The sequence below is a fragment of the Taudactylus pleione genome, unplaced genomic scaffold, assembly GCF_031769625.1.
Source record: "Taudactylus pleione unplaced genomic scaffold, aTauple2 ptg000016l, whole genome shotgun sequence".
Classification (NCBI taxonomy): Eukaryota; Metazoa; Chordata; class Amphibia; order Anura; family Myobatrachidae; genus Taudactylus; species Taudactylus pleione.
In genome coordinates, this window is record NW_028284418.1 from 3,355,499 (window position 1) to 3,374,987 (window position 19,489).

A 19,489-nucleotide genomic window follows, 5' to 3' on the forward strand; every position below is an offset into this window, starting at 1 on the left:
AGAGCCCTCAGGACCACAGCCAAATCCCAAGGCGCCACAGGTGGAACAAAGGGCGGCTGAATGCGGAGAACACCTTGCATAAAGGTGCGCACATCCGGGATTGTAGCAATCCTACGGTGAAACCAGACAGATAGGGCCGAAACCTGTACTTTCAAAGAAGCAAGGCGAAGCCCATGATCTAGTCCCGCTTGCAGGAAGGCGAGAATCCGAGACAGACGAAACTCCCGCGGTGCATAACCTCTCGGTCGACACCACTGGAAGAACGTATGCCACACGCGATGGTATATCCTCGCGGAAGACGGTTTCCGAGCTCGTAACATGGTACGCACCACAGAGCTGGAAAACCCCCGGGACCTCAGCATGGCCGTCTCAACAGCCACGCCGTCAAAGACAGCCGAGTCAGGTCCGGGTGAAGGCAAGGACCCTGAGACAGAAGGTCCGGTCGTAGCGGCAACCGCAGAGGACTGTCCACGGACAGACCCTGAAGGTCTGAGAACCAGTGCCGTCTGGGCCACGCGGGAGCTATCAACAGGAGCGTCCCTCCTTCCTGTTTGAATTTCCGGATTACCCGTGGAAGAAGGGAGACCGGAGGGAACAGGTATGCGAACCGGAACGTCCACCGGATGGACAGAGCATCCACCAGAGACGCCCCTTCGTCTCTTGTGCGAGACCCGTACACCGGCAACTTGTTGTTGTGCCGGGACGCCATGAGGTCGATCTCTGGAAGACCCCACCTGTCCACCAGCAGTTGAAAAACGTCCGGGTGCAGGGACCATTCCCCCGGATGAACGTCCTGGCGACTTAGAAAGTCCGCCTCCCAATTTAGCACTCCCGGGATGAAGACCGCTGATATGGCCGGAAGATTGCGCTCCGCCCAAACCAGGATCCGAGAGACCTCTACGAGAGCCGCCCGACTGCGAGTTCCTCCTTGCCTGTTTATGTAGGCCATGGTGGTAGCATTGTCCGACTGGACCTGCACCGGGTGACCCTGGAGAAACCGATGTGCCTGCTGGAGAGCATTGAAGACCGCACGGAGTTCCAAGATATTTATTGGAAGCTCCGCTTCTGTCGGCGTCCACCTGCCCTGGAACAAGTGTGGACCCGAAACTGCTCCCCAGCCCCGAAGACTGGCGTCCGTTGTCAACAGGACCCAATTTGGAACCCAGAACGGACGTCCCTTGTTGAGGTGGGTCGTCTGTAACCACCACGCAAGGGACAGGCGAACATCCGGGGTGATCACAATCGTCTGGGACTTCAGAGACTGAGGCAGCCCGTTCCACTTGGACAGGATCAGGTGCTGCAGAGGTCTGGAGTGAAACTGGGCGTATTCCACCATGTCGAACACCGACACCATGGAGCCCAGTAACCTCATCGCCGAGTGTAGGGACACCCGGCGGCTGTGCAGACATCTGCGCACCCTTGACTGTAAAGCAGAGATCTTGTCCTCCGTCACGAAGATCCTTTGCTGTCCCGAGTCCAATAAGGCTCCAAGATGCAGAATCCTCCGAGACGGGATTAGAGTGGACTTTTGCCAGTTGATTAGCCAGCCGTGCCGTTGCAGCAGTGCAATGGTCAGGTCCAAGTGGCATAACAGGAGCTCTGGAGATCCTGCCACCAATAACAGGTCGTCCAAGTACGGCAACATGCGGACTCCCTGCAGCCGCAGAGAAGCCGCCATCACCTTGGTGAAAACACGTGGTGCTGTCACCAGGCCAAAAGGTAACGCCCGAAACTGGAAGTGGTCGCTGCGGATTGCAAACCTGAGGAACTGTTGATGGCGCAAAAGAATAGAGACATGCAGGTAAGCGTCCTGTATGTCCAATGACACCATGTAGCCCCCAGGTTCCAGCGCCAGAATGATGGACCGTAGGGTCTCCATCCGAAACTTCGGGACCCGCAAAGACTTGTTGAGTGCTTTGAGGTTGAGAATCGGACGATATGACCCATTGGGTTTCTGTACCAAAAATAGATTTGAATAGAAAACCTGGCCCCTCTGGGAGAATGGAACAGACACTATAACTCCAGCCTGGAGCATAGTGTGCAATACCTTCCGCAGCTCCGTAGCCTTGTTCCGGTCTGATGGTAGACCCGTGGTGAAGAATCGAGCCGGGGTCTGTGCCGGAAGGAGAGGGCGTATCCGTGGGAAACCACCTCCAGAACCCAAGTGTCTGTCGTAGTGGTCGACCAACACTGGGCGAACTGCAGCAGGCGGCCTCCCACCCTGGGATCCCCCAAAGGGAGGCCCGGACCGTCAGGCCGCAGGCTTGTCATCTGGCTTGGGGGCCGGACGTCTGGTACTCCATGCCTGCTTCCGGGGCTTGGCCGATTTCTTAGGACCAGCCTGTCGAGGAAACGACTGTGGTTTGGGCCTGCCCTGGGCCCTAGATGACCGAAAGGACGATGGTCCAGAACCAGAAGGAGCAGCGGCTGACGGGAGACAAGCCGATTTGGCTGCCGCCAGCGTGGCCACAATATTTATCCAGATCCGGACCGAAGAGAACTTCTCCGGTAAACGGCAACGCCTCCAGACCCTTTTTGGAATCTGCGTCCGCCTTCCAGGATCGCAGCCACAAGGTGCGACGAGCAGCTACCGCTGCTGAAGAAATCCTAGACACCAGAGTACTAATGTCTAGGGCCGCCTCGTTGTTGTAGGTGGCCGAATCACGGAGATTGCCAATCAACTCCGCCTGTTCGGCCGGACAGTCGGAATCAAAAGAAGCCTCTAATGAATCCGCCCAGCGCTCCATCGCTCTGGCAACCCAGCAAATGGCCATAGCCGGCCGTGCTGCCCCCCCCCCGCAAGGGAATAAGCGGACTTCAGGCAGATCTCCACCTTGTGGTCCGTAGCATCCTTAAGGGAGGACATGGATGGCATCGGCAATGTGGCACTACGGACAAGACGGGTCACGTGAGAATCCACCTGTGGAGGGGATTCCCACTTTGCAAAATAATTATCCGCGAACGGATAAGCCACCGCCAGGCGTCTCTGCGGCTGGTATCTTTTGCCAGGCTGTTTCCACGCCTCCTCTAAATGGTCCACCAACTGACCCGAAAGAGGAAAGACTGTGGCATCGCCCTTCACATCTTTGAAAAAGGCATACTTAGATTTAGCCGCTGGGGGAACTTCGTCCTCAATCACCAAGGCTGTGCGGACCGCTCGAATAAGTCCAGGAATATATACTTTGGACTTAGCATCAGCGTCCTTAGCATGGAGAGGTTCCTGATCGTAAGGATCCAGAATCTCCCCATCATCAGACGTCCCCTCGTCATCCTCATAAGGAGCCGACAGAGACGCCACCGGCCGTTTATGCGGCCGCATCACAGACTCCCCTTGCAACACATCCGACAAGTGCTGTACAGAACTCGTCAGGGAGTTAACCCACGCTGGCTCCTGAGAAACCGGGAGCGGGGAAATAGGGAGACTGTGGGGTACCACCAATTGTCGTGGGAAACCCTGCATGGGTGACGACACCACTGACTGCTGGGACAAACCCATCGGTTTAAACGCGGGCTGCGGAGCTAACTGGCCCACTAAGGCTGTAAGCGCTTGAGCGAAACAAGCCCAGGGCGGCTCCTGTACCGGTGCAGTAACCGTAAAAGGCCGCGCCATAGACAAACACTGCCGGCAGAGGCCCTCCGCGCTACCCTCCCCCTCCGCTAACGGTACTTTACACGTAGTACACTGTAGCCAGAGGGGAAAATCACTTTCAGACATGATGGCACCACGTATGTGACCCCTCTCAACAATTATATAGTAAATAGGCGAGAGACCACCCTGCAGCACCGCACCGCAAGGGCTTAGCAGAAAAAACAGGGACAGTATAAAGCTGACAGTTTAGAAAAAAAGTTACAGGCAGCAGCGCTAGCACAGTCACATACAATGCAGAGAAATAACAATTCCTGCACTAACAGCGCTGATCACTCAACTACACAGACACAGGGCCTGGTAGGACACAGCAATGCATACACAGACCTGACCACAGCGCAGGAGAGGTATGCGGGGGGACCCAGACCATGATGCTTCCAATGCAGGCTTCCAGCAGCGTTCACCATGCTTCAGAAAAGATGGCCACCGAGGAGCAGAGAGAAGGCTGGCCTGGGGGAGGAGCGCTGACACAGGGCCAGTCAGCACAGTGCAGAGAGGCGCGCTCCCCTGGCATGCATTTAACCGCTGGGACGCCGCAGCGCTACCACTCTGCTGCGGTCCGCTGTCCCAGGGGGTAGTGGAAGTGCAGGTTGGTCGCCTGGCTCCACGCTGCAGCCAGTCCCCAGGGAGCCCCCTGCCTGGGGACTTAGAACCATGTGATCAGCGGGGACCCCCCGCGGGACCCCGCTGCTTACCACTGTCCCCCTTGAATCCGGCCATGGTCCGGAACATCTGGGGTCACCGCTAGCTGTGACCCCAGATGTCCACCAGCATCCCCGGATCAGTACCGGTGTTCTGGTACCGGCGGGGTGTAGGGAAGACAGCATGGACGTCAGGACTGACTGTCCATGCTGTTCATCCAGTTGTGCAGCCACAGCTGCATGAAGAAAAAGCTTCAGGGGCTCTTCTAAGCCCCCCTCTAGCAGGTGCCTCCGACTACGGCCGGGCACCAAACGAAACTGAGATGCCTTGGCTCGGGGGCGGGGTATAGGAGGGGGACCTAGTGCATCCTGGGAGGCTGAAAGCTTAACTCTTTGGTGCCCGATGACTGACGTCACACCTATACCCCAAGGTATCCTGTGGATACCCTATGGACCCTGAAGTAGAAAAGAGCTTTATTGACAAAGACCCAGGAGACGGTCGAAACGCGTTGGCTCAGCGACTACAGGTTGGAAACCATTTGACACAAGCTTTGGGGCCGATTACATCCTTCCCCTTGTTTTAGCCCTCCGGAGTTCCTAGGTCCGGAAGGCCAAGGGGCCCCATACTTTACCTTATGGTAGGAATCCAACCTTTTGATTGTTCTTTTATATGCACAGACACTTTATGATTTAAGTGATCTTAAATTATATTCATATCATTATTTATGCATGGACACTTTATTAAGCAGCAATTGAATCACTAATTACATCATATATTTATTGAAGTTGTTTTTAGTAAAGTTTTTATTGCATCATTGCCTGTTACTGATGTATTTATAGGTGCCTGGCCCTAAGTCCCCCCTAGTGGTGCCTAAACCTAACCCCCCCTTGTGGCTAAGACACCCGGCATACCTTTGTTCGATATGCCGGGTGTCGGGACTCCGTAGTGGAGCTATTGATAGGCATCAGGATTTCGACACCTATCTTTAGTCCCATGTCGGGATGTAAGTGTCGGGATATCGGCGGACGGGATAGCTCCCGCCGGTATCCTGACTACATCCCCTACTGGGATATTGCTGATAACAATGAGGCAAAATGAGAACAAATTTGTGTCCACACGCAGAATGAGGACGCTATTTTGCAGAACAGCTCTCACAACTTCACTCATCTGAATCACACTGTATACTATAATCATACATGCCTACCCTCCCGGAATTCGCAGGATCCTCCCGATTTTCCGGGAGGCACTTCTCCCGCATTCTGCCCGCTTCCTAGTGAAGTGGGCAGAATGGGGAGAATTTCCATGGCGATCACGAGTCTCCGTGTAGGGGGCGGGGCTCAATGAAGCAATTCTTCATGAATCACGTCATTAAGCCCCTCCCCCTATTTAATTTTGCACCAATCGTGGCAATTTCACGCAAAGGGGACGGGCTTAATGACGCGAATCGTCATGCCCCGTCCCCACCTGCTTCTCCTCCCTGGGCTTCTCCCGGGGAGGAGAAAAAAAAGGTAGGCAAGTATGCTATACATTTCCCAAAATGTGAATATACAAAGATAGTGCTGAATGGTAATCTGCGGAATGGTGATGCAAAAGCAGAACTCAAAAAGGATATAGCCATAATACTGTGCTGTTGCACCATGAAACTCAATTTTATAGACACTACTGTGCTGTTGCACCATGAAACTAAATTTTATAGACATTGCATCATGATTTTTCATATTTTTATATGATACCCAGTCTAAGTACTACTCTTATTGATTACAGTTAGGAGAAACCAATATGTACAGCCCTAATCAAAAATGTGGATAGCTTACAAATACATTTCAAATAATATATCTAAAAACTCTGGGTCCATATTTTCTAAAATACAGAGGTGTGCATGCGTGCGTACGTGCGTGCGTGTGGACTTCTAATTTACTAACTTGTAATGGTCTACCTACTATACACCCGATTAGTTTTGTGTCTCATCAACCAATGGCACTAAATTATTATTACCTTTTAGTTATAAGACACAAGGTTTCCATAGAGACCTACAAGTGGACTAAAATTAACAACAAGTTATATAATTACAACATGAAATAAACAAGTAAACAATTTCACATAAATAAATTACAATATGTAATTACCATACATATAGAGAAGAAAAATTGGAGAGGACCCTGCTTGCTGAGGATACAACCTACAGCTGATTTGCTATTATGGTGTCACCTCCTCAGATGGTGTCACCGCATATCATGCATTTCACAACCTCCTGTGTCCATAGAGGCTGGGGTGGGAAAGTCCCCAGTGTGATGACAACTGGGGTGTGACATGCGGTCACGCCCCCCAAAACAGGACAAACAAGGGGGCATGGCTTCACAGACACAAGGTCATACCCCCTTTTGCATGCACCTCCGGCACGCGCCAGGGGTCTGGAGGTACCACACCGGTTGACACCTCTGTGGGTGGACACAATATGGAGAAAAGGGCAGAGTTGAGGAGGCTAGAGACTGCAAAGTTAGCAGGAGGGGTGGTCAGCTAGAATGAAAGAATTAATTTTAAGGCCACGCTTGATGGAGGCAGGATGAAAATCTAATGAAAGGAAGGAGTGTATACCAGAGGTGAGGAGCAGCCTGATGGAAATCCTGAATGGGAGAGTGGGAAGTGGTTATCAGGGAGGAGGTGAGGTAGCTATCATTAGCAAAATGAAGCCTAACCCCTCCTCCCCGTAGCCTAACCCTAACCCTCCCTGGTGGGTGCCTAACCCTAATCTCCCCCTGGGGCCCCTAAAACTAACCTTCCCCCCTGCGGCTAACATCTTACAGGGCCCCGCTTACCTTCGTTTGGGATGCTGGCTGTCGGGATTTCGTTGTCGGGCTAAAGATAGGTGTTGGGATTTCGTTGTCGGGCTAAAGATAGGTGTCAGGATTTCGATGCCTATCTTTAGTCCTGGGTCGGGATTCCGACGGCCGGCACCCCAGCCGCCGGTAAATTAACTACATCCCCCAAATTTATACATACAACACAGCATTCTGACAAAGTCATTCACACAGACCACCTAATGCCACTCATACATGCAAGAAAAGGACAGCTCATCTGTTATTCCCAACCAAACTGTCCCAGGTCAGTCTGTGTTGGGGTCTAGATGACTGCACCATTGGGATAGGCCAGATGTTGATTTTGACCTGAGGAAATATGGGAAAATATAGATTTGCCAATGACCATGGTCTGACAGTTTGTGTGACATTAGACAAGTGTATAAATTGATTCCCATCAGTCCTGATCATTCAGCCTGAGCATCAGGCTGCTACACTTATCCATTTATATGGGCAGTATAAAGCATGTTGTTATAGTTTGCTTTGCACTAACCCAGCATCTCAGTAGATTAAATAGCTGGCAGCCTTACTGCAAAACCAAAATGGGTGAAAACCTCCTAGGTCCTTTATAGCTCTGGTCCCCATGTTCATTGCCTTGGGTGCCATTATTATCATTTACCACTGTTCTCATCCCTCCTTTCTGACTAACTTCTTCATCTGGTTAACATAATCTATGTTTGGACTGCCACTAAGTGCCCACAACTTGTATGATCTCTTCTACAGATTGTTAGTGCATTTCTTATTTCTGTTTCTCCTGTTAAAGCAAACAATTAATCTACTGTATGTGACCTTTGTAACTTTAGTCTAGTGCTCCCCGCCATTGATACTTGCAACTATTCAGTGTAGCTGGACACTAAATACATTGAATTACTCCTTCCTGGGTTATTCATACTCAGGTGCACTCACCATAATCCCCCTGGGGAGAATATATAATCTGTACAACATTTTCTCTCCACCAATACGAAACACAATCATGCTTTTCTGTAATCGTATGTACTGTATATAGTGCAAATGACTGAGTACGTCACATTTACTTGTAATCTGGCTTTGGTTATTATTTTAGCTGCTTTATCCTTGTACCCACTTGAGGACCAGTTTCTGTAGCACAACAATTGAATTGTAGCCCTTAGTGACCTTTATAATCCCCATGATCATAGAGAATGTGTGAGACTTTTATAGGATAAAAGAGAATTTAATAGCCTCTGATGTATGATATCAACCATTTATTTTATGTTCATCTAACAATTCCAAACCCCATATTAAAAATTGGTGAACATGATTAAATTGCTATATGACAACTATAACATCAGTTCTACTTTAGTTGAAACTTGAGCACCTGCACAGTGACTGCATATGACGTTACTGGATTACATGGACCTTCTGCTGAGGCAGCAAATTGGGTTCACCCCAAGCAGCTTATAGAGACACAAATCCATAACTCGTACAGATCTGCCTATGGCAGAGGCACTGACAGTACCATGTACCTGCATTAAATGTCATCTCATAGATCCTTGTGGCTCTATCTTACTACCTGTGGTGACAGGTTTAGTATATTAGGTCAACATTCATCATGTTGACATGGTCATTATGATGACAAAGAACATGTCAACATGTTCATCAGTGTCAACATTCTGCATGTCGACACAGATGAAATTACAACATGGAAGGTCAACAATGTGATTTTAAGGTAAGTCTTTCCCTAAGCCTAACCATAATGTGGACATTTGACAATGTCGACAGTTTATATGTCAACATATTCCAGGTGTCGACATATTCACCATGTTGATCTCATAGATGTAAATATTCTGGTTACAACATTATAATTGTCGACATCGTCTACGTCATCTGCATGTCGTGGGAGCAATGTGCCTCCATATGCGACGCATGTATAAGATTGGTATAATAAATAACATAGACATATGAAAACATGCTTCTAACAGAGATCTCCAAAATAAAAATGGATGTTTAAGCGCAGCTTATATGGCGGCTCCACTGAATTTTTACTCTCTCATGCCTGTGACCAACCCAAATCCTTCTTCCTTTTTAGCAATTGATAATTATTTATACTTGTAGTGGGTTCATGCATAATTTTGCTTTAATAAAGAATTACCATTTAAGACTTGGTTTTAGTTTAATTCATTTGAAAATACTACATACAGATCCTCTGTTCTTTGCAGTTTTAACAGTCACATTTCAATAATTCCAGCCATATGATATGAATGGCCAGTAAACAGACAATTGGTAATGACTGTATACATATGGAGTAAAATAAATAATATGTTACCATGCCTTTTAATTAATTATTTTCAACTAACAGCAACTGCAGCTACCAACATGGATGAAAACATTGTTCAGGGGCTATACAGAGGTAATAGTCATTCATGCCCAAAAGGAGTATGATGATGTAAGCCACTAACAAGGAGCAGAAAATTGGTGCAGGTAACCCATAGCAACTAGACATTTGGGGGGGATTCAATTAGCCTTGAGGTTCTGTTGAATGATTGCGCACTAATATAATGGGGACTATCCTGGCAAGATAAACTCACTCGTTTTTACTTGTAGCCAATCAAGGTAGATGAATAAATAAGCAAAGTTTTCCTCCCATAGGTACTAAGGGGGTCATTCAGAACCGGTCGTTAGCGCCGATGCACTCGGACCGGATCGATGGCCCCCAACAGAGCATGCGCATGACGGCGCCGTCGTGCGCATGTGTGAGACCCGCTACGACCGACAGCGCCAGTCATAGCGGGTCTCGATCCAAAGGGGGCGAGCTGTCGATGTTGATTGACAGCTCGCCCCGTTTGGAAAGGCCGGGGGGTGGCAGCCCAAACGGGGGCGTTCCCATGGGAACGCCTACCGTTTGGGGGCGGCCCCACTGACATCACTAGTGATGTCAGTGGAGAGCTTCTGGCTCAGACAGAGCCAGAAGCTCTCCGGGGCTTACGACAAGGGAGACCCTACCCTAGGGTCTCGTCGTAAGCCCCGATGGTCGCGATGGTCAAGACCATCGCGACCATCACCTTAGGCGGTCGTAAGGCTGTGGGTGTTAACCCACAGCCTTACCACCGCAAAGGAGGACGTCTTGAAAATTCAAGACGTCCTCCCCTCATTCAGACCGACCGCACGCTCTGTGCGACCGGCTCTGAATGAGGTCCTAAGTCTTGGAGAGACATAAAGTGGACGGGGATAAAGCACCAACCAATCAGCTCCTGTCATGTTACAGGCTGTGTTTGAAAAATGACAGGAGCTGATTGGTTGGTACTTTATCTCCGTCCACTTTATCGCTTTCCAAGGCTTAGTACATAGACCCCTTAATTACCCTCTATGGGTTCGATTCAGAAATGGACAGAATTGCAGAGACGCACACAAGCAGCTGTGCAATTCCGTCCATCTCAAATGCAAATGCAGCAGGAGGTGTCTTTAGGAAACAGACACCTCCTTTCTGTATCTGCGAGGTCACAGCCTTGGATTGCCATTGGAACAATCGCGACCATCGGTCACGATTGTTGTCCCTTTGGCCAGGCTGCAGTAGCTGAAGTTTACCGCAGCCTGATCGGATCCTGGTGGCTTGTGAGGCCCTAGCCTCAGCACTCCCAGAAAACGGGAGTGACACGTCCCAGTTTCCGGGAATGCAGGCCGCTCCCAACCCCAAAACGCTTCTTCCTGTCAATCAGACAGAGGCTTGGTGGAACTCCGTGCGGGATCGCAGGACCAATTATGCACATGCACAGAGTGGGTCCTTCGCACATACAAAGATGAATACATTGGAGATGTGCACTAACCATCGGGTTAGCGTTCTTCTCTGAATCAGGCCCTATTTGCCTTGACACTCATCACACGAGATTTCAACAGAATGTCACGCTTCCCTGAATCTCCCCTATGGTCAGGGCCGAAATTAGGATTTTAGTCACCCGGGGCAAGGCAGTAATTTGGCGCCCCCCCCTCCATGTATTGATATTACTGATTGTTTTACTGCACCTCCCAAACACCCTCTCTTTACAATAATTTTACTTACCCATAAAAGCACAGAAAAAGCCTCTCACCTCACAGCCCTCCTCATCACAGCCTCACACTGCAAAGCCCTCATCACAGCCCCTCACTGCAAAGCCCTCATCACAGCCCCTCACTGCAAAGCCCTCTTCACAGCCCTCCTTATCAAGGGTCCCTCACACTACAGCCCCTCATACCACATCCCCTCACTACACAGAGCTGCCTCACTACACAAAGGCCCTCACTAAACACAGCCCCTCACTATACACAGCCCTCCCTGCAAAGCCCTCATCACAGCCCTCCTTATCAAGGGTCCCTCACACCACAGCCCCTCACTACACAGTGCTGCCTCACTACACACAGCCCCTCACTACACACAGCCCTCCCTCACTGCACAGCGCTCCTTCACTGCACAGACCTCCCTCACTGAACAGGCCCCCTCACCAAACAGCCCCCTCACTGAAAAGCTCCTCTCATCTTCCCACCAGCAACAGCATACTTACCTGCTGGCTCTTGCACAGCAGCGGACTGGAGGCGGCGGCAGCGCCGTGTGGACTGGAGGCGCTTTAATCGTGATGGATGGGCCTAACGCCGCAGCCATCCTCAGCGCAGAGCACTGTGAGTATGGACTGGGAGAGATGTCATGACATCTCTCCCAGTCCCAGTGATCGCGCTGAGCGAAAAAAATTGTGGGTCCCAGGGATCCCTCACTTTGAAAAATTGGGGTCCTACTCCACTGTTTTTGGGTCCCATCACATATTATGGGGGTTGAGGGCAGGAAGCAGTTGGGACAGTGCTGGGGCAGATAGCAGTTGGGGGTACAGTGGGTTAAGGACAAGCAGCAGTTGGGATAGAGCTGGGGCAAGAGGGGAGTTAGGGCAGGCAGAGCTGGGGGTAGGGAGGGATAAGTACAACCAGCAGTTGCGACAGTGATGGGGGCAAGGAGGGGGCTAGGGTCAGGTAGTGCTGGAGGTAGGAAGGGGTAAAGGGTGGATAGCAGCTGTGGCAGTACTGGGGGCAAAGAAGAGGTTAGGGGCAGGCAGTACTAAGGGTAGAGAGGGGGGACAAGGGTAGATAGCTGGGATAGCGTTGGGACAAAGGGGAGGTTAGGGACAGGCAGTGCTGGGGGTAAGGTGTTTATGCTGTGGAACTGCAAAGTAATTTTCAGTATCCATCCTGACAGCTGCACACTACCACTAAGGTAGTTTACAGTAAGGAAAATCCAGTATCCCTGCCTATAGTGATGTGTATTTATTATGGAAATAAACACAGTATGGGGGTAACCTATGGCCTGTGGAGCGATTTCAAAGATTGTCTGGGGTTTTGATTAGTATTAGATGGTCACTATGGACCAGGACACCTTTGTATTGAGCACTGACTAAGGACACTAAATCCAGTGGCAGCTGGAGAATGGAGTGCTAGCTCTGTAGCTCACAGCAGGTATAGGTGTCTCAGAGGAATGACAGCATCATATTTATTGCTCTGAAGAAAATGCTTTATATGAATAATCCAGATGCCCTATGGTGGGATTATTTCCCTGCAATAAATATATTCCATATAATCTTTAATCCTCAGCCCAGAATAAGTGCCAAGGGCACGGGACTAATGCCCCCTACTGCAGTAAACAGAAAGAACCCCCAGGGGTCAGCACTGCACATACTCAGCAATCACTGAGCGCTGTCCCCTACATACACACGTGGGAGGGGGGGGGAAGTAAAACACGGGGTGCACCCCCTCCAATTTACCCACCCTGCCTGGAGCCACTATCACCCCTCTTCCATACCCTCGGGGGCACCAGGGCATGATCCCCCATAATGTACAGAGCCACTTCCTGCACACATATACACAGGACACGTACATACTGTGCAGGCACTGACCACAAGAGCTGGCACAGGGAGGTAGATTGCCAGTTCTTGTGATCAGTGCCTGCGCAGTATGTACGTGTCCTGTCCCCCGGCTCTCCTCACATGTGCAGCAGGACTTAACTATAAGCATATACGCTGTTACTAATGTAACAGTGTGTATGCATCATGACTCACCTGCCCCTACATGATGTGCTGCCAGTCTGCAGGAGGTGGAAGTCCGCGGGGAGGGGGGGGAGCCACGGAGCAGGGGTGGGAGGTTTAGTAGAGAATAGGCACGGGGAGAGTCCGAGGTAGCGGGGAGTGATAGCGGCAGAAGGCGCCGGAGGACACGGGGATTCTGGGAGCTGTAGTTCTCGGTCTGTGTCCAGCGGGGGAGGAGACACTTCCAGCAGCAATAGGCTGATGAGAATCTGCCGGCGGCGATTGGTTGAGGAGACGCCGCCGGCGGTGATGATTGGCTGCTGTGGCACTGCACACTGCACACATAGCGGGTCCTCTAGGACCCGCTGAGTTTTAGAAACTGGGACCCCAACTTCCTGTAGCGCGTATTTTGCGAACCCTGAGTCCCAAGAGACACTGCAGGAGTCAGGGGAGGGGGAACAGCAGCAGCAAGCTGCCTGCTGCCATGTGTTATGGTAGCGGTGCGCACAGCAGAGGAAGAGCCGGGCCCACCGCTACTGATACTTGTGGCACCAGAGTGGACATCAGTGAGGCGCCCGGTGCACATGACCCCTCAGCCCCCCCCTAGTTGCGGCCCTGCTATGGTTATATATCTGATTGATAGGAGCACATTGTTAATTATTAAAAATGCACAAATTTCCTGTTACCATCAACACACAGTCCCATTCTGATGCAAATACTTAAATAGTTGCTTTTGGTTACAACACATTTTAGGACACAGCACTGTTTCCCTATATCAGGGATGGGGAACCTCAGGCTCAGGGGCCGTATAAGGCCCCCAGAATAATTTGGTCTGGCCCTCTGAGCTTTTTTCTGCTAGCCTCATCTGGCTAGCAGGGTGCCTAGAATGGCACCATGCAGCCATAATCTATGCAGCCGTGCCACCTGGAGTTTCCTTAGGATGCTTCAGATGGTCACACCGCTGCCCTTACAGCTCCCCGAAGCATCCTCAGGATGCTGCTGGCATTGCTGTAATCCCTGGCAATTGTGGCCCCGCCCCCTTGTGATATGACATGGAGGAAGCGTGGCCTGCACCGGGCCCGCAAATAATGTTATATATATCAAAATGGCCTTCGGCAGAAAAAAGGTTCCCCACCCCTGCCCTATATCCTCAATGGGATATAGTCAGGATGCAGGTGGTCGAAATGCCGACCGCCAGAATCCCGACACTGAAAGCCCAGCATGGGACTAAAGATAGGCGTCTAAATACCGACGCCTATCATTAGCCCACACTGAAATCCCGACGCCTGGCATATCGAACGTAGGTTAGCCGTGGGGGAGGGAGAGTTAGGTTTAGGCACCCGGGGGGGATTTAGGGTTAGGCACTCCCCAGGGAGGGTTAGGTTTAGGCTAGGGGAAAGGAGGGTTAGGTTTAAGGTGCGGGGAGGGGGGGGTTTGAGTTAGGCACCACCCACTGAGTCTTAGTGTTAGGCACCCCCAAGGGAGGGTTAGGATTAGGGGGGAGAGTTAAATATACTTACCAGCCGGCGTCAGGATTATGATGTGTCGGGCTTCAAGGGTCGGGATTTGAACTGACGGCTTTTAAGCCGTCGGTATTTCATACCCAACCCTCATCAATGTATGCTGGTTTACTAAAGGTGTCCATCCACTAGGCGATTAAATTGAGAGATTGAACGATAACGACGTCGTTATCATTCATTAATCGTTTGAAGATCGTTCACTAAAATGTCTAAAACGACCAGCGATGCGCGTGCCCGCTGGTCATTTTAGACCATCTATCATCGTGCAAACAAGCTGGTCAACCTGACGACAGCATGTTAGCAGATGATTGCTGTTCCTGCACTGAATGACTGCTCGTTCAGTGTAGGCACATCACATAACAAACAGACAAACAACTGCACGATTACAATGTCTATAATCGTGCAGTCTTTGGCCTGTCTTCTAGTGGATGGGCAGCATAAGTCCATGACTACTAAAATAATTGTGCAGTGCTCTCAAATGAATCTACTGTACCCTGATAGAAATACTGCTAAACCAAGCCTTGTTTTGTTACGGTGTGACTAGGACAAGGCCACTGAATAATGAGTTGCTTTTTTAAAGTGTTTGGATTTGTACATTTTTATTTGTAAACTATTTAGGAGAAAAAAAAAAATATGAACACTGCCTGGAAGAGTTTACAATCTATGTAAAAATAAGATTAGATAATAAAGATGTTTCTTTAATCCTTCCCATTGTTTGCTTGTGTAATAGGGTAATGCAAATGGTGTGAGAATGTAGTAAATTTGCTTTCAATATATAAATATATTTATCACTAAATCATATCTTTCAGACAAATAAAATGTTTCTTCTATAATTTGTGCCATAAAGGACTACTTACTGGGTAGTGAACAGGCAGCTGAAATAGACATGTAAAAAGGCCTCATGCATCCCTAGGGTGGTAGCAGAGGGCCTGATTCAGAGCCGGACGCTCTGACAAGAGCGCTCGCTCTGAATCAGGGCCCTCCTACCTAAAATTGGAGCGGCCTCCTGGCTGGTCGCATAGCTGTGGGTGGCCACCCACAGCATATGCGAGTGGCCAAAAAGATGGTCGCGATGGTCAAGACCATCGGGCTTGCGACGAGACTCTGCGGTAGGGTCTCGCTGCCGCAAGCCCAGGAGTGCTTTTGGCTCTATCAGAGCCAAAATCACTCCTACTGACATCACTAGTGATGTCAGTGGGGCCGGACCCAGACGGTAGGCGTTCCCATGGTGCGAGACCCATAACGACGGCTTGGCCGTCGCTATGCTGCTCTCGCGCATGTGCACGACGGAGCTCCCTCCGTCGTGTGCATGAGTCGTGCGCATGTGCACTAGGGCACCATCGACCCGCTTGCGAGCGCTCACGAGCGGGTCTGAATCAGGCCCAGAGGCCACTCGGGGCTAAGCAGGATGAATGCTCAAAGGTGCATAGATGGCAAAATGATACTGTAGGCTATGCTCCATTAAGCATTCATCCTGCATTACCCTGAGTAACTGCATGTGGTCCATGCAATCACCATGAGGATCTATGATCATGATCCCTCCTTTTTTTTCCCCAAGTACCAAATGTGATTTATTCTGTTCTGTTCTTCCATTTAGTTTGCGAGTGCCACAGAATCCTTCTATGTGTTTCATGCTATGTAAATTTTTATAAGGCACTCAGGCATAGGTGGCAGAACTGCAAGCCCGTGATTCATATCTTACAATAAATGTCAAATCAAATTAGTCTTTAATAAATCTGTATGAAGGTCAACATCGGAACATTGGCCACAAATACTATATCATCAGCTAATTGGTAAAATGCTCCTACATTCCCCCCAAACTACCTTCATGTCTGAGAAATTTTCAATCAAAATCGATCATGTTGCTTTCAGACATGTCTATAAAAGTGGGCTCCTGCTTCACTAATGCATAATGCAGAGGTACCCAAACTCGGTCCTCAAGGCAACCTAACAGTCCAGGTTTTAAGGATATCCATGCTTGACCACAGGTGAAAGTACCTCAGTCCATTTGATTTAAACACCTGTGCTCAAACATGGATATCTCTAAAACCTGAATTGTTGGGGTACTTTGAGGACCGCGTTTGGGAACCTCTGGCATAATGCCTGGATGGCAAATATCCGTTATGGATCTTTGGTTGGGCAAAGTGGAAACAGATTCGATTGCTCTGGGCAAGTGACGGGAACAGCCCATGTAGGACCAGAATAAGATTATATGTTGAGTCAGTATTTACCCCTCAATAAATATATCTGACCAGAGCTATGATGAAAGGCAATAAAACTGGTATTTGCCATCAAAGTTGACACAATGCTACAGTAAAATGATAAGCCACTGTTTTGAATTATGGAGTCTCGTAACATCACTTACCCTATGCAAACAGTTTTCACATATCCAGCCACAGAAATGCCTGGTGCTCAGTGCTCACCCCGTCATGGGCTCTCCTCTGGGACTAAACTGATCCATACCCCCTCTCAGACTCGGGATTTATTAGGCTCAGAAGTAATAGGATTACCTTACTCTATCTCAGATGGTAATCTGATATCCCATCTGGGGCCATGGATAGTGCAGCACTGTAAATGTATATAACCCTTTCCCGTACTGCACAAGTTACCAGCACACTGTTTCTTTCAGATTTACCATTCCTGGAAGTTTTCAATATTTACATAGAACAGTTTTATAAAGGAGAATCACAAAGTCATAGATCATTGATATATAATAATCCATAGCTTGTCAAAGTAACATGCCCATTGTTGCAATTTAATTAGGATTTCTGTTTCAGATACCTCCCCTATTCCTCAGCTGGTCGATGCAACATTCACACCCGTGTAAGTAAATCACTGCGTGGTTCACCTACCACGTCAAGGTAAGCCTCATCAGGTGGGTCGGTAACATGGGTCAGTATTAGGGATGTTAGGAACCCACCTAATGAGATTCACCTTTACATGGTAGGTGGGCATACAATTTTTGGACAAATGTGCTACAAACCTTATTTAAACTCCCAAGTTTGTTTGCTAGAGATTATAATAAATGTTTTGATTATCAGTATTCGGCAGAAGTTCCCAAACTCCACCATTACAGTCACGGTTTTAAGGATATCCATGCTTGAGTCCAGATGGTTAAATCAAATTGACTGTGGTACTAATTAAATCACTTGTGCCAAAGCAAGGATATCCTTAAAACGTGGACTGTAATGGCGGAGTTTGGTAACCTCTGGCTTACAGTGTGCACCTGCATTTTCTTTTTTTCTGCATGTCTCAGTTTTATGTATGTTCTGTTTCTCTTCCTGTAGAGGTGCCTTATTAATCAGTAATAATAATAATATGAGATATGGTAAGAACTTACCCTTGTTATCTCTATTTCTACGAAGTCCATAGGGTTCCACAGGATACCTTGGGGTATAGGTGTGACGTCAGTCGCAGGGCACCAAAGAGTTAAGCTTTCAGCCTCCCAGGATGCACTAGGTCCCCCTCCTATACCCCGCCCCCGGGCCAAGGCACCTCAGTTAGTTACCAAGCCATAGGCCGGAGGAGGAGAAGGAAGAGAGAGAACAAAGATCTGGACACATACAAGAATCACATTCTCACCAGAGGGAGACGGAAAACCGGTGACCAGAGCAAAGCCCATCTGCAGCACAGGTGCGACAGGGCGGGAGTCCTGTGGAACCCTATGGACTTCGTAGAAATAGAGATAACAAGGGTAAGTTCTTACCATATCTCATATTTTCTACTTCAGGGTCCATAGGGTATCCACAGGATACCTTGGGGATGTCCCAAAGCAGTATCCTTTAAGGGTGGGGACGCTCCTGTGCAGAAAGGAGAATCCGCCGCCCGAAGGAAGCATCCTGAGAGGCGAAGGTGTCAAACCTGTAATACCTCACGAAGGTATGGACAGAAGACCACGTAGCAGCCTTGCAGATCTGAACTGCCGAGGCACCACGTCGAGCTGCCCACGAAGGACCCACAGACCTAGTGGAATGAGCCTTCAGAGAAGGAGGGACTGGTAGGCCTTCATGAAGATAAGCTTCAGAAATAGCCATACGGATCCAGGCTGCCAAAGTTTGCTTTGAAGCAGGCCAACCCTTTTTACAGAAGCCATAGAGGACAACAAAGCGTCCGACTTCCTAAACAAAGAAGTGCGGTCAACATAAGTCCTTAAGGCCCGCACAACATCCAAAGAGGCCTCACCCACGGAAAGACCCGGTGAGTTAAAGGCCGGAACAACTATTTCCTCGTTAACATGAAACTGGGAAACAACTTTGGGAAGAAACTCGGGCCGAGTGCGGAGCACTGCCCTGTTCCCATGAAAAACCAAGAAAGGGGGTCTACAAGAAAGAGCCCCTAACTCAGAAACACGTCTGGCTGAAGCAACGGCCAGAAGGAAAACAGTCTTAGCTGTTAGCCATTTAATATCCACTGAGCCCAGTGGTTCAAACGGCGGTCCTTGGAGAGCCCTCAGGACCACAGCCAAATCCCAAGGCGCCACAGGTGGAACAAAGGGCGGCTGAATACGGAGAACACCTTGCATAAAGGTGCGCACATCCGGGATTGTAGCAATCCTACGGTGAAACCAGACAGATAGGGCCGAAACCTGTACCTTCAAAGAAGCAAGGCGAAGCCCATGATCTAGTCCCGCTTGCAGGAAGGCGAGAATCCGAGACAGACGAAACTCCCGCGGTGCATAACCTCTCGGTCGACACCACTGGAAGAACGTATGCCACACGCGATGGTATATCCTCGCGGAAGACGGTTTCCGAGCTCGTAACATGGTACGCACCACAGAGCTGGAAAACCCCCAGGACCTCAGCATGGCCGTCTCAACAGCCACGCCGCCAA

General features: G+C 49.5%; 1 protein-coding gene across 1 annotated transcript in view; it reads right to left on the reverse strand.

Moving 5' to 3' along the window:
* Nucleotides 1-17,103, reverse strand: part of PDE6G (phosphodiesterase 6G) — a 59,469-nt gene extending 42,366 nt beyond the window's left edge. The window contains exon 1 of the mRNA XM_088472944.1: nucleotides 17,025-17,103. The gene's annotated coding sequence lies outside the window, so the exon portion shown is untranslated. The remainder of the gene's footprint in view (nucleotides 1-17,024) is intronic.
* Between the last annotated feature and the right edge of the window lie 2,386 nt (nucleotides 17,104-19,489).